The following is a 12,738-nucleotide window of genomic DNA, read 5'->3' as shown; positions in this document are numbered from 1 at the left end:
TGTTTCGACTGAAACTAGCTATTTTCTAGGCACTTATGCCAGAAAAATAGAAAAATAATAAAAAGGATAGAAAAGAATTTTTTTGTCTTTCTAATACCACCATAATCATAGCAATTCAGTGAACGGTTAGAGAGATACGTTTCCGAGAAGGCTGACTAGTAGACTATTTCTCTATACAAAAAAGGAATTTGTATCCAATTTTGACTCAAAAAAACAAAGTCTCCGGAGAAGGATTCAATGGCTCAAAACTAAGTAGAGCTAGATCTGTTTTTTAGTATTCTAACGAGCCAAAAAAATAGAGATTTTTATCATTGGATAGCTAAGAAATGTGAAAAACAAATCTGACAAAAAATAGTTACAGAAATTACTGTTTTTTACAATTCATGCGTATTTTTAAAGATTGTAATGACATAATCTAGAAATAGGCCGAACATGAGACGTGAATCTTTGTTCATCAGATTTCCAACGAGCCTAAGAAAAAAAAAACGAACTTAAAATGAGAGAGATAAACCTGTGTCACCATGACAAGGTTTGATAGTTAAAAATAAGTGGATTGGATTCGAGGTGCATCTAGATCCTAAAACACATGAAAATGAAAATAAGGGTACCGACCTCGTAACACCATTTTTTTAGAAACCCAAATATTCAAGTTGAGCTAATGTCCTATCATGATCATCATTTTGTGGATCACCTTTGTTTTTGAAAAACAAAAACAAAAGTTTTTCTCACTTGAAAAAATCATTTTACATGGGTTCGAAAAACCATATTCGAATTTGAGAAAATATGGGGTATGTTCTTTAAGGTAAAGAGTCTTTCCTCCGATAACAAGGGATTAGTCTAACTAGAAACTCTCGATCATCGTATCTATAGTGGCGGTGTTACAATAATTTGTACCTTTTTTGTGAATCCTATAAAAAGGTAAGTTTGGTGACAGGAACCACTGAAACTCAAAAAGAATATGAGACAAACAATATATGAAACACTAGTCAATCTAAAACATGATTAAATGCATTAAATGATTGAAATAAACAACAAAATAAGAATCAAATCGAGCTTAGGTAGCTTTTTTCTATGTTTGATGAGCACAAAAGAGCACGAACAACACTTCGGTTGTGCGTCTCTAGAAGACTAGTGAGACAGGGATCTGGGTTCCAGACTAGGTTGGGCTAGGCTAAGGTGGACTAAGTTATGTTCTGTTGGGATTCCGGCAGAGTTATGATGCTAAGGGACTTGAGGACTAGATAAACCAGATGCTAAAACATGGAGGAGTGTATCCCTATTTATAGTTTTTAGGCAAATTTAGATATGTTTCGTGCATATCTAAGATTCATCTAGATGGACGATTGTTGGATGGATAAGTTTGAATGAACGGTTCAGATTTGTCTAGGGTTTGTTGTTTTGGATGGGTTTTCTATCAAAGGAAAGTGGATTTGGGAGATGGTGACCTTCTTTTTCGGTTTTGGAAGGCTGAGGCAGCAAATCTCGCTCAAGCAACAATGTAATATGCATAAATTTTCTATAATTATTAAACAAATAAATGATAAACACAAAGCATTCAGAACTATATTGATAAATAACTGATGTAAATTTTATGAAATGATATTTTTAATAAAAACAATTTTGTGAAAGCCAGACACCAAATAATAAAAATTGGCTCACACTAGTTGTGAATCCGAGTCGAACTCAGGAAATGGGAGAAAGCTTTGTATTCCACACAATAACAAGCTTTATTTCCAAAAATAAAAATAACTAACTATTAGAATGTGTTACCCTCTTGCAGAGGGCTCAAAAAGAATAATAAATGGTTTTATTATAAACCCAAATTAATGAAATAAATAAACCTAATCTAAAAGAGAGGGAAAAGAGGTCTTAAGTTGCTTAAGCTTGTAGTCTCTTTATATGCACTGCTTTCCTTTAATGCTTAGAGTATTATCATGTAATCTTTAAGCTCATTTACTCTTTGCTCACTTGATGAAACATTCCTTAAGGGGCCCTTTAGAGGCCTTCTGAGGGCTCAGAGGGACCTCAGAGGGCTCTTCAGGGGTACTTTTGAGGGCCTACTGCACGTCCAACCACTTCCTTGCAAAATAAAAACACAAACCAAACATAACAACCCAAAGAAACAATATCAAAATCTAATATTTCAATCAAGAAAAATCAAGAAACTAATCTAACAAACTAATTAATATGCTAAAGGATGAATAACAAACTAACAACTAATAAATAACAACTATGATGTACGACAATGATAAACTATCTAATAAATAAATCAAGAAATAATAAAATAAAGAACTAACTTAGAAACTAATAAAAAAGCAAGAAAAAACACTAATCGAATTTCAAGATTTGACTAATTAATTAACTCACAAAAACAATTATGTTGTACGGAATAGCTAACTTAATAAGATCTGAACAATAATAACAATAATTAACTATATCTAATCTATCTAAGTACATGAATGAATTAAATAACAAAACAAGAATCGGCTAAGAAATTTATTTCTATTCTAAACGATTATCAAGACAAAAATTAAAAGCTAAACTAACAATTTAATGTAAATCTAATAAACTAACTAGCTGTTAAATTAAAACTAATATTAACCTACAACTAATCACATTTTTAACAAAAAAAATATTATTAACTACACTAATTCAAGAAAACCCGATAATTGAAAGAAAGAACAAATCGGCTAAATAATTTAAGTCTAAACTAATTAATCTAATGACGTAAAACTAACTACCAGACTACTCTAATTACTGGAGAAATAAAAATTGATGTGAATTAAAATTAACTAAAAGGAAAAAAAATCATAACTATCTAAATTGACTAGCAATAATCTAATTGAATAAAAAATGATAATTAATCTAAAATAACTATTATCTAAACTAATTACTAAAATTAAATTTCTGGAATTAAAACTAACTTTAACTACTAATAAAGACATCAAATTAAACTATCCTATTCTATGGAAATAAAAAATAATTATAATATCTAATTATTCTACTGATTAATCTAATTTAATCTAATAATTAAATAAAACTAACTAAAGCAATTAATGAATATCAAGAACATGAATTAAACACTAACCAAACTATTCTAATACTAAAAATAAATAGAAAATATTCAGATCTAATTGACAAAAATTAAAAAGATTATAAAAACCTTAAATCAGCTAATTTATTCTAATCTAAATAATTAATATAATAAAGACTAAAAATAACGAACCTATTCTAAATTAGTTCTACACTAAATCTGGACCTAAACTAAATGAAATATAATGTGGTTAAAGGAAAACATCTAACTACATGTATCGATTCAATTAAAATAATATGATTAGGCATGCAAATCGAGAAAATTGGCTAAAACTAAATTAGTCTATTTTTTTTTCAGTGTATAAAAACAAAACTCATATAAACTATATGCAGCGATTAAACTATGCTATATGCAATGATGAAATAATATTCATGTATTCTAAAAAAAAAAAACTAATCCAAATAATAAACTATAGAGAGATGGGGGAGAAGAAGCAAACCTCATGATTCGGCTCCGATTGAGGGGTTGAGAAGAAGAAACAGTCTTTCCTCCAAGTTGCACGTGCCTCCAATGATGGAGAGAAGAAGAACCGTCCCTGGAAGAGATTTGAAGTAAAAAAAACAGGAGGCAGAGAGAGGAAGAGCAAAAGGGAGAACTGGTTGGGAACGAGAGGGAGGAAGGCAGAGGAACATGTTTTTTTCTCAAGAGGAAGACGCCCCCTATGGCTGGAAATTGGGTTTTTATATTAAAAAATTAGGTCAAAAATATGTTTTCTAAAAATCTCAATTAATTTTCAAAAATTCTAAAATACACTCCTCAAAAAACATATTTCATAAAAAAACACTTTTAAATAAAATATTATTTGAAAACTCATAAACTAATTAAGCAAATAATTAAAGGTCCCAAACTAATCAAAACACTAAAAAACATAGGGAAAAGTTTAAAAATATGATTTTACCTTTATTTTCAATTCTGAAGCAATTTCTCAAAAACACCGATAAGAATGAGTTTTTAATGCAATTTGTTAATGGATCATGCATAGAATTATATGAATCAAATGCAAAAATTATGCATAATCAATAACCTTAGTTAAATTTTAAGGATAAAATTTCTTTAAGGAGGAAAGCATGTAAAACCCATATATTTTTTATATTTTATTTGAAATAACATTGAATTAAGGCTAAAGTATTATTTAAAATTAAGATGAGATTTAATTTATAATTCAAACATTTATTAGGATTCAGAATAAATTTTTAGTGCAAAATTTATTCTGAATCAAGGTTTCAATTTTCAATCAGATTTGAATTTGAATTCGGATTTAATAAATATGTCTTGAACATTATAATTATATTTGAGTTTGATTCGAATCTAAAATAAGACTTAATTGAATGTTAATTCAAGTTGAAATATATGATAATTTGAATTTTTGTTGAAATTAAATTTGGAATCTTAAATTGAATATTGAAGCAATACCTACAAATTCCTTAGGGTATTTTTAATGAATAAAATAATATTAATGATGAACTTTATAAGAAAGAAGTGTAAAAATATAAATTAGCTTAAAATGAATTATAAGAAATATCCTATGAAAATTTAAAGTTGATTCGAGTTGATTTTAGCGAAATCCGCATTCATAATCAAATTTACGAAAAAGATAAAAATTCAATAAAATAGCTAGTAAATTTTATTGAAATAAAGTGAAATGGGATTTCAGATGAATTTAGGATAATTTAATATATATAATATATAAATTTAATAAAATTGATTTTTTGTTACATGAGATTGAAAACTAATTTACAAAAAAATAAAATAAAATATTCAAAACGACAACGGGTCCTACCATCCCTTGTGAAAATTGCTTTTGAAGTTCATTTTTGAGAAAATGATATTTTTAGAAAAGAAATTAAAAATCTAGATAATGCTAATATGTAATAAGTATTATTCTATAGGCTACGTACGACGTAGAATTTTTAAGAATATGAAATATACCCACACGCCCAAGGGAATCAGCCCTAGTAAATTTCCTTTCTTCAAAAATTATTTTTGAAGAATTTGAATTATCTCGAGTAAAGAATATATATATATATATATATATATATATATATATATATATATATATATATATATATATATATATATATATATATTTGAAACTTCAATAAAAGCACATGCCTTACATTTGAACCTAATTCAAATATCATTTATTGTCATTTCACTTAATTTTTACGTTTTAGTTTTTAAAAGAATTGAATTCTAAAATTTTAATTTAATTAATTAGGAATTTATTTAGTGAAATGGAACTTGTAATTTAACTAAAATTTATAATCTTGTAAGAGTCCCTAGGTGGGCCGTCCCATCCTATGTGGCATTCTATTTTAACTTTTAAAAATGTAAAATAACACTTAGCTTTAAAAACAAGGTTAAATTAAAACTTACTAAAATGCAAGTCATGCTCTTAAAAGTCAATACTTATCATTCTTGAAATTTAGAGCTTCCATGAGAGGGGCATCTTCTCCTAGATGGTTGTATGAGGGAGATGACTAGAATAAGAAAAAAAATAGTAAGTTAAAAGGAAATAAAAAAAAAGAATATATATATATATATAAGAGAATAGTCAAACTTGCTTGCCAAGCAAGCAAGTTTGAAAAATTGTTTATAGAAAGGTCCACCCCATGGGGGTCGACCAACCCATACTTTATTTTATCTAACATAATGTAAACTACATGGTATAAAATAAATACCTATAATACATATACTAACCTAAGTTACATAAAATAATAATGAAAAATATATTTATATGTAATATAAAGAAGAAAGGAAGTAAAGAGTGGGAGGAAATGAAAGTGAAATTGGGATTAGATCAAGGGCTGAGATTAGCCCAGCCCTTGACCTAACCTCTTAGCACTATAAAAGTAGAGAAGGGGCTCACACCCCCCCTATTTGCAAGTTTGAGATCTTGCCCCCTATTTGCTATTCTGAAGATTTTTTCCCTATTTGCTCCCTTATTTCTCCACTTTTTTCCCTTTTCCCATACGAATTCCTTGTGCATCCTTCCTTGGCCCAACAAGGAGGATACTCACGTGCATGTGAGGAGCGGAAGAACCTCATTGGCACGGTCATCGCACTTGTTGGCTAGTTGATCTATGCTTGAAGTTCAGATTCGCAAGCATAGGAGTCATTTTCGCTAAAAAGGTAGGGAATTCTATTCTTTACACGTAAATCAGAATTTGTTAGCACGAATTCCTCCGATTTCTTATAAGGACAGACCCTAAACCATGCCTCCCACGTGGGTTTGGCTTAGGGCTATCAAAATATAAGGTAGAAAGGGGTTGTTGAAATATAAATCAGATGTCTCAGTTCATTAAGTAGATATTTATAAAGTTCATCAAAGGTAAACCGCATAACACATGACTTAAAATAATCATTTAGTTATATATAGATGAATAATCATGCTTGAATATTTGCATTATCATGGCATATTTTCATTTCAAACAGTGTAAGTAAAAAGGTCTTTGTTTTGATATTTACCCCCATTGTGGGTACTCATAAGGGGAAACTCTAAGAGATACTAAGACCATATGAGAGTTTATTATGCTATGTATTTTAATACCATGTACAACTAGCTAACATGAAACCCATAGAAGACAGTATAATGACTGCACCTTAGCCTTCTGCAGAAGTTGTAGAAACTACCAACCTAGGACATACTTGCAGTAGATCTAGTTCCCTACCTTCGATGACCAGGGATGTCATGTTATTATCACTCAAAGAACATGTTTCATTAACAACAGTATCGATCGAAGTTGTACCACTTACCCTCTCCAAGGTAAGCATAAATCTGAATGAGCAACTTGGTTGTTCTTATTTAAAAGAACTTTGTCATTTCATGTGCCTCATATTTGTAGGCATTGTAGGGCTCAGTAGCCCAAGTACCCCTTTCGAGTATTCATTTTCTAATGCAATCATATGTATTCACCCATTTAGTATTGCTCTGGCACTTTTGGTACTTAAGAGCACTTTGCATGTGAAAGCGGATCTCTGCATTTGCTTATATGAGCACTTCGCTTGTGAAGGCAGATCCCAACATTAAGTTTACATGCATCATTCATCATGTTGCTTCATATCAACCCTTAGTTCACACACAAGCAAGCACTCACATATTCATGCTTTTCATGCTTTACAGTAATACAGATTTCATGCTATATAGCCTATGGTATCCATATTGCGCTAGAAGAGTTCTATGAACCTTGGATCCATCCTAAGCCGAATTCATCCATTGCATGCACATCATATGATAGAATGATGGGCTTACTTAATTACGTAAAAACATGGCCCGCAGAATCTCCTAAACTGGCATGGTGGATGAGAGTAGTAGCATGCAAAGAGAAAGAGAGGGAGATATTTGTGACAGTGTGAGTGGTCTGATAGAGAGGGAGGTGATGAGAGAGTAGTGAGGGTGGCAAGCGAGTGATAATTGAGCCAAGTTTGAGTGTGTGTAAAGGGGAACTTGAAAGGAGTGGGAGAGGCTGTAAGGAGGAGAGTTAATAACATGTGAATGAGGGAGTGGGTAAGGCTGCGTAAACAACAACAAGGTGGGTGAAAAGAGAGTTAGAGAGAGGGGGGGGGGATGGAAGGGGGGGCCTTGCCCTATTTGTGGAAACCCACTTCAGCCAGTTGCCCTCCACCATATTACCAACATGCCCTTGGCATGTGTGGTAATTCCCAAAGACCTAAAATATTTCAAAAATGCCCTTAAGATTTTTCCTAATCCCATGGTAACCCCTTAGTACCATTTTACCTATAGCCATCTTTCTAATTTTAATCTTACCCTATTGGTTAAAATAATAATTAATATCTTTTAAAGGTGTTGGGTTGGATCTATTTGATCCAATTCCAAATCAATATAGTTTATGTATAATACTATATAGTTATATAGGTATGATATCCGTTTGGATTCAAATTGATCTAAAACCCCTTTATTTTCTCATTTATCCTTAGCATGGGTTTAATTCTTTTCATTTTAAGGATCTGAAAGGTGGATTCATTTGGACCCAATTGAAGTAGCTTTCTTGTTTGTATCCTAAAATCCAATCTAGTTTTCTATCTGGATTGGATCCATCAAATGGATCCAAAAGTAAATTGAGTAACTTGGGTCTCTTTCTTCATCCATAACTAATTATCGTCTCCAAAACCCTAAAAAAAAATCACACTAAATATGCCAAAACATAAAAATTAACTATCAGGGTGAATACTTTATCATACATACAAAAAATTCCTCGTTTATTTATTTAAAAGGTACAAAAATTTGCAGTTATTACACCCATAGACTAAGAGGGGCCCACATAAGGGGGGGGGGTACCCCACTCTATGGTTCAATCTAATTGGATTAGATCTAATTTAAACTCTTTATTTAAGAGTCAAAATCCCACATTGATTTCAACATTAAAATTGTGATCCATGCACAATATTATCCGGGATCCATAAACAAAATTCTAATTTTAAATTCCCACAATATTGGACATAAAAATGCAGCTTTATTTATTTAATATCAAGAAAAAATCTCAAGTGTTACATGGGTCTGGTATAACATTTCACAAACCATACCCAAATTCTGATCCTTTCGATCTGATCCTGATTCTAATTGGGTATCACCAAACCCTGACCCTATAGGGTTTGGTACGGAATCCGACCCATTCACACCCCTACTAGAATATGTCAAATAGAGACCTCTTAAAGTACCTCATGTTAATCTTGAGTTATGTATAATAAAATTACTAAAATGCTTGTATTGCGTATTAAGCTAGAAAAATCACACCTTTTCATGCCAAAGGCCAAAAATGGTATTTTATACCGATCTCGACCATAAAATTATCTTCAGATCTCTTGAGAGTTTCAATAAAAAGTTGGGTCCTGAAAATTTTCCTACAAAACTACTTATTATAGTTGCCAACTGCTTATAAAATCCATAGTTATTGGAAGCATCTTGCTACCGATTCCCCGAAAACTTACTTTGAAAGCGGAAAACTTCTCGCTTCCCCAAAAGAGGGAAAGCTTTGAGAAACCTACTTTCAGAATATGGAAAACTCAATTCTCTTTAATTCGAAGCTCACTTCTTTTTCATTTCCTTGACATTTCTTTCTCGCTTCTTGTCACTTCTCACTTGTTTCTTCCTCATTTCCTATGTTATTCATATTAGAAATTTATATATATTTTAATAATAAGCTTGCATGTTAGTTTTATATTGTTATATGTTTATGGTCATGTCATTTTCTACTTGCATATGCCTGCACCTCATATTGCTTTCTATGTGTTTCTTTTTCGTTTTTGATGCACTTACATAATAGCTTCATAACCATATCTTGATTCCTAAGTTCATACTACTTTTTAACACTTTCTTCCCCGCTTCTGCTTCACTCATCATTTCTCATATATCTCTTAATGAGTAATTTGGTGCATCTTCTCTTATTTAAGGAAAAAGCCAAACTGATGTAGTGTTTCAGAATGAACGTTCTTGAAACCTATAGATTTGATACCTAAACGTGCAGCTACAACTAGATTATTCAAGACAAGTTAAAAATTTAAGAAAATAACTAAGAAAGCAGTAAATAACTAAAAAATTAAATGAAAAACTAGAAATTAATTTATTTCATTATCAAATTCAACTCTCCTCAAACTCCTACATTTTCCCTCTACTTATAGATGTGAAATTCCTATTTTGATAAACCCTACTAATTTTGATAAACTCTAAATAAGATGGCGTCCTAATTGTGGATAAGTTACATGGAAACAATATCTATTACAAAGTAATTAAAAAAATTTAACTATATACTGAATCCATGAAACCCAGGTTGCATCTTGCTTTGCTCCTGCATCAATCTCCTTGGGTTGGAGAAGACGCCCTAGAGTATGTATATGCATTTGTGCCTTTTTATTCTTCTTCATTATACCGGTTATGGTTCTGCAATGTTATTTTGGGTAAAAAAAATCATCTATTTTACCCTTGTTTTTTGTGCCCAAAGAAAGATCACAAAGTTGTCACATAAGGACAACCTGTCTTTCCAACCCTCTATCTCAGTGATCCCTAGGCATAATTGGGTGATTCTTGTCTCTTTAAAAGCTAAGACAAAGATCTTTTTCTATCACTTGTGTTGTTTTTCCTTATTTTTCTCTAGATAGTCATATTTATGTCCTTTTTGTTGTAGCCAAGCATTATGTTGTTTGTATTTTCCCATTTTGGGCATATAAATAGGGGTATATATTTGTCCTTGTTCATTATCTGCTGATGATCCTTGTGTCTTTAGGATATTTCGGTGACAATCCACATTTTGAGACTGCAATCCAATGACTGTACATCAAAATCTGGAGATTCTGATGTAGTTTGAAAGTTGATTCATTTCTTGTCATATGTTATTTTTGGCACTTTATGTGATTCATTTTCTATGTTGCATGGAATCTGTCCTTATTATGGAAAATGGGTTTCGATCTAGGAAAGTCTCATAGTATGCATACTTTCCTAAGATCAACTTTAGTCTCATGACTTCCCTTAGTTGTGAAAGAAAAGTTTATGTCACGAAACTTCTTTCTTTTTTTTAAATCTTAATTTCCAAAAAAAATAAAGTTTATTATGGTGTTTTACTTGCCTTTTTAGTTAGAAACCATAGGTAGGAAATTAATTTCTTGCATATTAAAAATTTCTTAGGGAAATCACTTGAGAATTTAGAAACCCTTATTGAAAAATTGCATGTCACATAATATTTAGAGAAATTTCAACTTTCAACAAGTTAGGTTTACATTTTGATCGAGACCTTGCTTTCTTTGTTTGTGCTTTTTCCTATTTTATCCTTTCTTTCTTAAGACTTTGATTGTAGAGCCTCTTATGTTCTGTGTAAATTTTTTAAAACCTCTATCAAAGTACCATTATTTGGATCTTTGAATCTCCCTACATGTACAAGGCACATAAGTTTAGAATATTGGTGGTGGACCAATGAAGTTGGATATCCACTCACACGTATTGCAAACATAGGTATGGGTATATATATATATATATATATATATATATATATATATATATATATATATATATATATATATATATATATATATATATATATATATATATATATATATATATGGTGGACCCAAAACACAACCTTAATGTAGTAGAACCTAAGAAGCACCTCACATATCCATGGAACATTCAAGGAGACCCAAGAAGCCTATTTTTAAAATTCAATCTTGTGTACAAGATGAATTGTTTGGACCCTTGTTTATGCTAGAAACCCAAACTGATAGATAAAGATGTAAAACTCGAGATTTGGCAATTAAAGTGAATAAATGATGAATTGTTGGTGCACCTATGACTATAGTGCGAATTCTTGATTTCAAATTATTATGAAATTAAGTCTCAAATTATGAAGAATGTTGCAAGAATAATTGTAAATTTTAAAATATATGGACTAAATAAAAAAGTAAATGATTTTGGACTATAGACATTAGATTTGGATCTAAATCCTAACATTTGGATCTAATACGGATTTCAGGTAATATTTGGATTTGATCTAATTTAAAATATTAATTAGATCCAATAGCAATGGATTGGACCCTCATATGAGACATCCTATGTGGACTCCATTTGGATCCAAGAGTCCATGTGGTTTAAAATTGCACCTAGTTTTAATTAAAACAAACAAATAAATAAAAGAAATAATTAGGACTTTATTTGGGAGATTAGTTTTTTTTCTAAAAATCTAATTAAATTATTGATTATGAAAATAAAGAGGGTGTGACGTTCCACACCTCTTGAATAAATTAAATAAGCTGGATATTATTAGTGATTAGCTTGTGGAAAAGTCAAACATGAAGAATCCTAATTAACTAAAATTTTAAAGAAATTAATTAACCAATTAAGAAAGGAGTCTAGAAGATAGAGATTAAGCTAGGTTAGGACTCCTCCCCCTTCCACACGATTTTAGAGGGGAGAGTTTTAACCACAATAGAACTTTGGGCTAGGTGAGAAGGCTATATAAACCCCCCTCCCACATGACCCTCTCATTCTAGAGTATTAAAAAAAAACATAAATAATCTTCTCTTTCTCTCTTTTCTTTTCCTTTTCTTGCTTTTTCTTCTTGCTATTCATGCTTAGGAGGTTTGGGGTGTGTGATGAGCAGCCATTAAACCTGTATAACCCTTGGTGGTAGTGGTGGTAGTGGTGGTGAACAGAGCGGATTACCTAATTTTCTTTTGGTTTAGCGAATCTATCGATTTTTCACATAAGATTTACGTAGTATATACTTTGTACATACACTGAGCATGCATATATGTACAATATATTATCTCAGCTATATATTTGCATTATTAGATTAGTCATACATATTTTTTTTTTAGGAAGAATTTGCTTATTTGGATTTGCAAAACACGAATCATGGGTTTTTCATCAAAACATTTTTGAAAGGCACACCTAAATAGGATTTCCTTGTTGATTCAGGTTAGATTCAGCCATAACATATTTTATTTTTGGTGATATTCATTAGTTAGTCCTTTTGAGATCTAGTTAAATCTAAAATACTAAGATTTCAAAGGTTTTATGGCCTCAAGAAAGTTTTAGCAAAGTTGTTTTCTGAGAAAGTCTTGTTTGAGATGACTAATATATTTTTTTCTAACTAGTTTTAGAAAAAAATTTGTATCTCCAAGAATATCAGTCCAAA

Source organism: Nuphar pumila, chromosome 2 (assembly GCF_984573655.1).
Source record: "Nuphar pumila chromosome 2, dmNupPumi1.hap1.1, whole genome shotgun sequence".
Taxonomy (NCBI): Eukaryota; Viridiplantae; Streptophyta; class Magnoliopsida; order Nymphaeales; family Nymphaeaceae; genus Nuphar; species Nuphar pumila.
Note: the sequence above shows the minus strand (reverse complement) of the source record.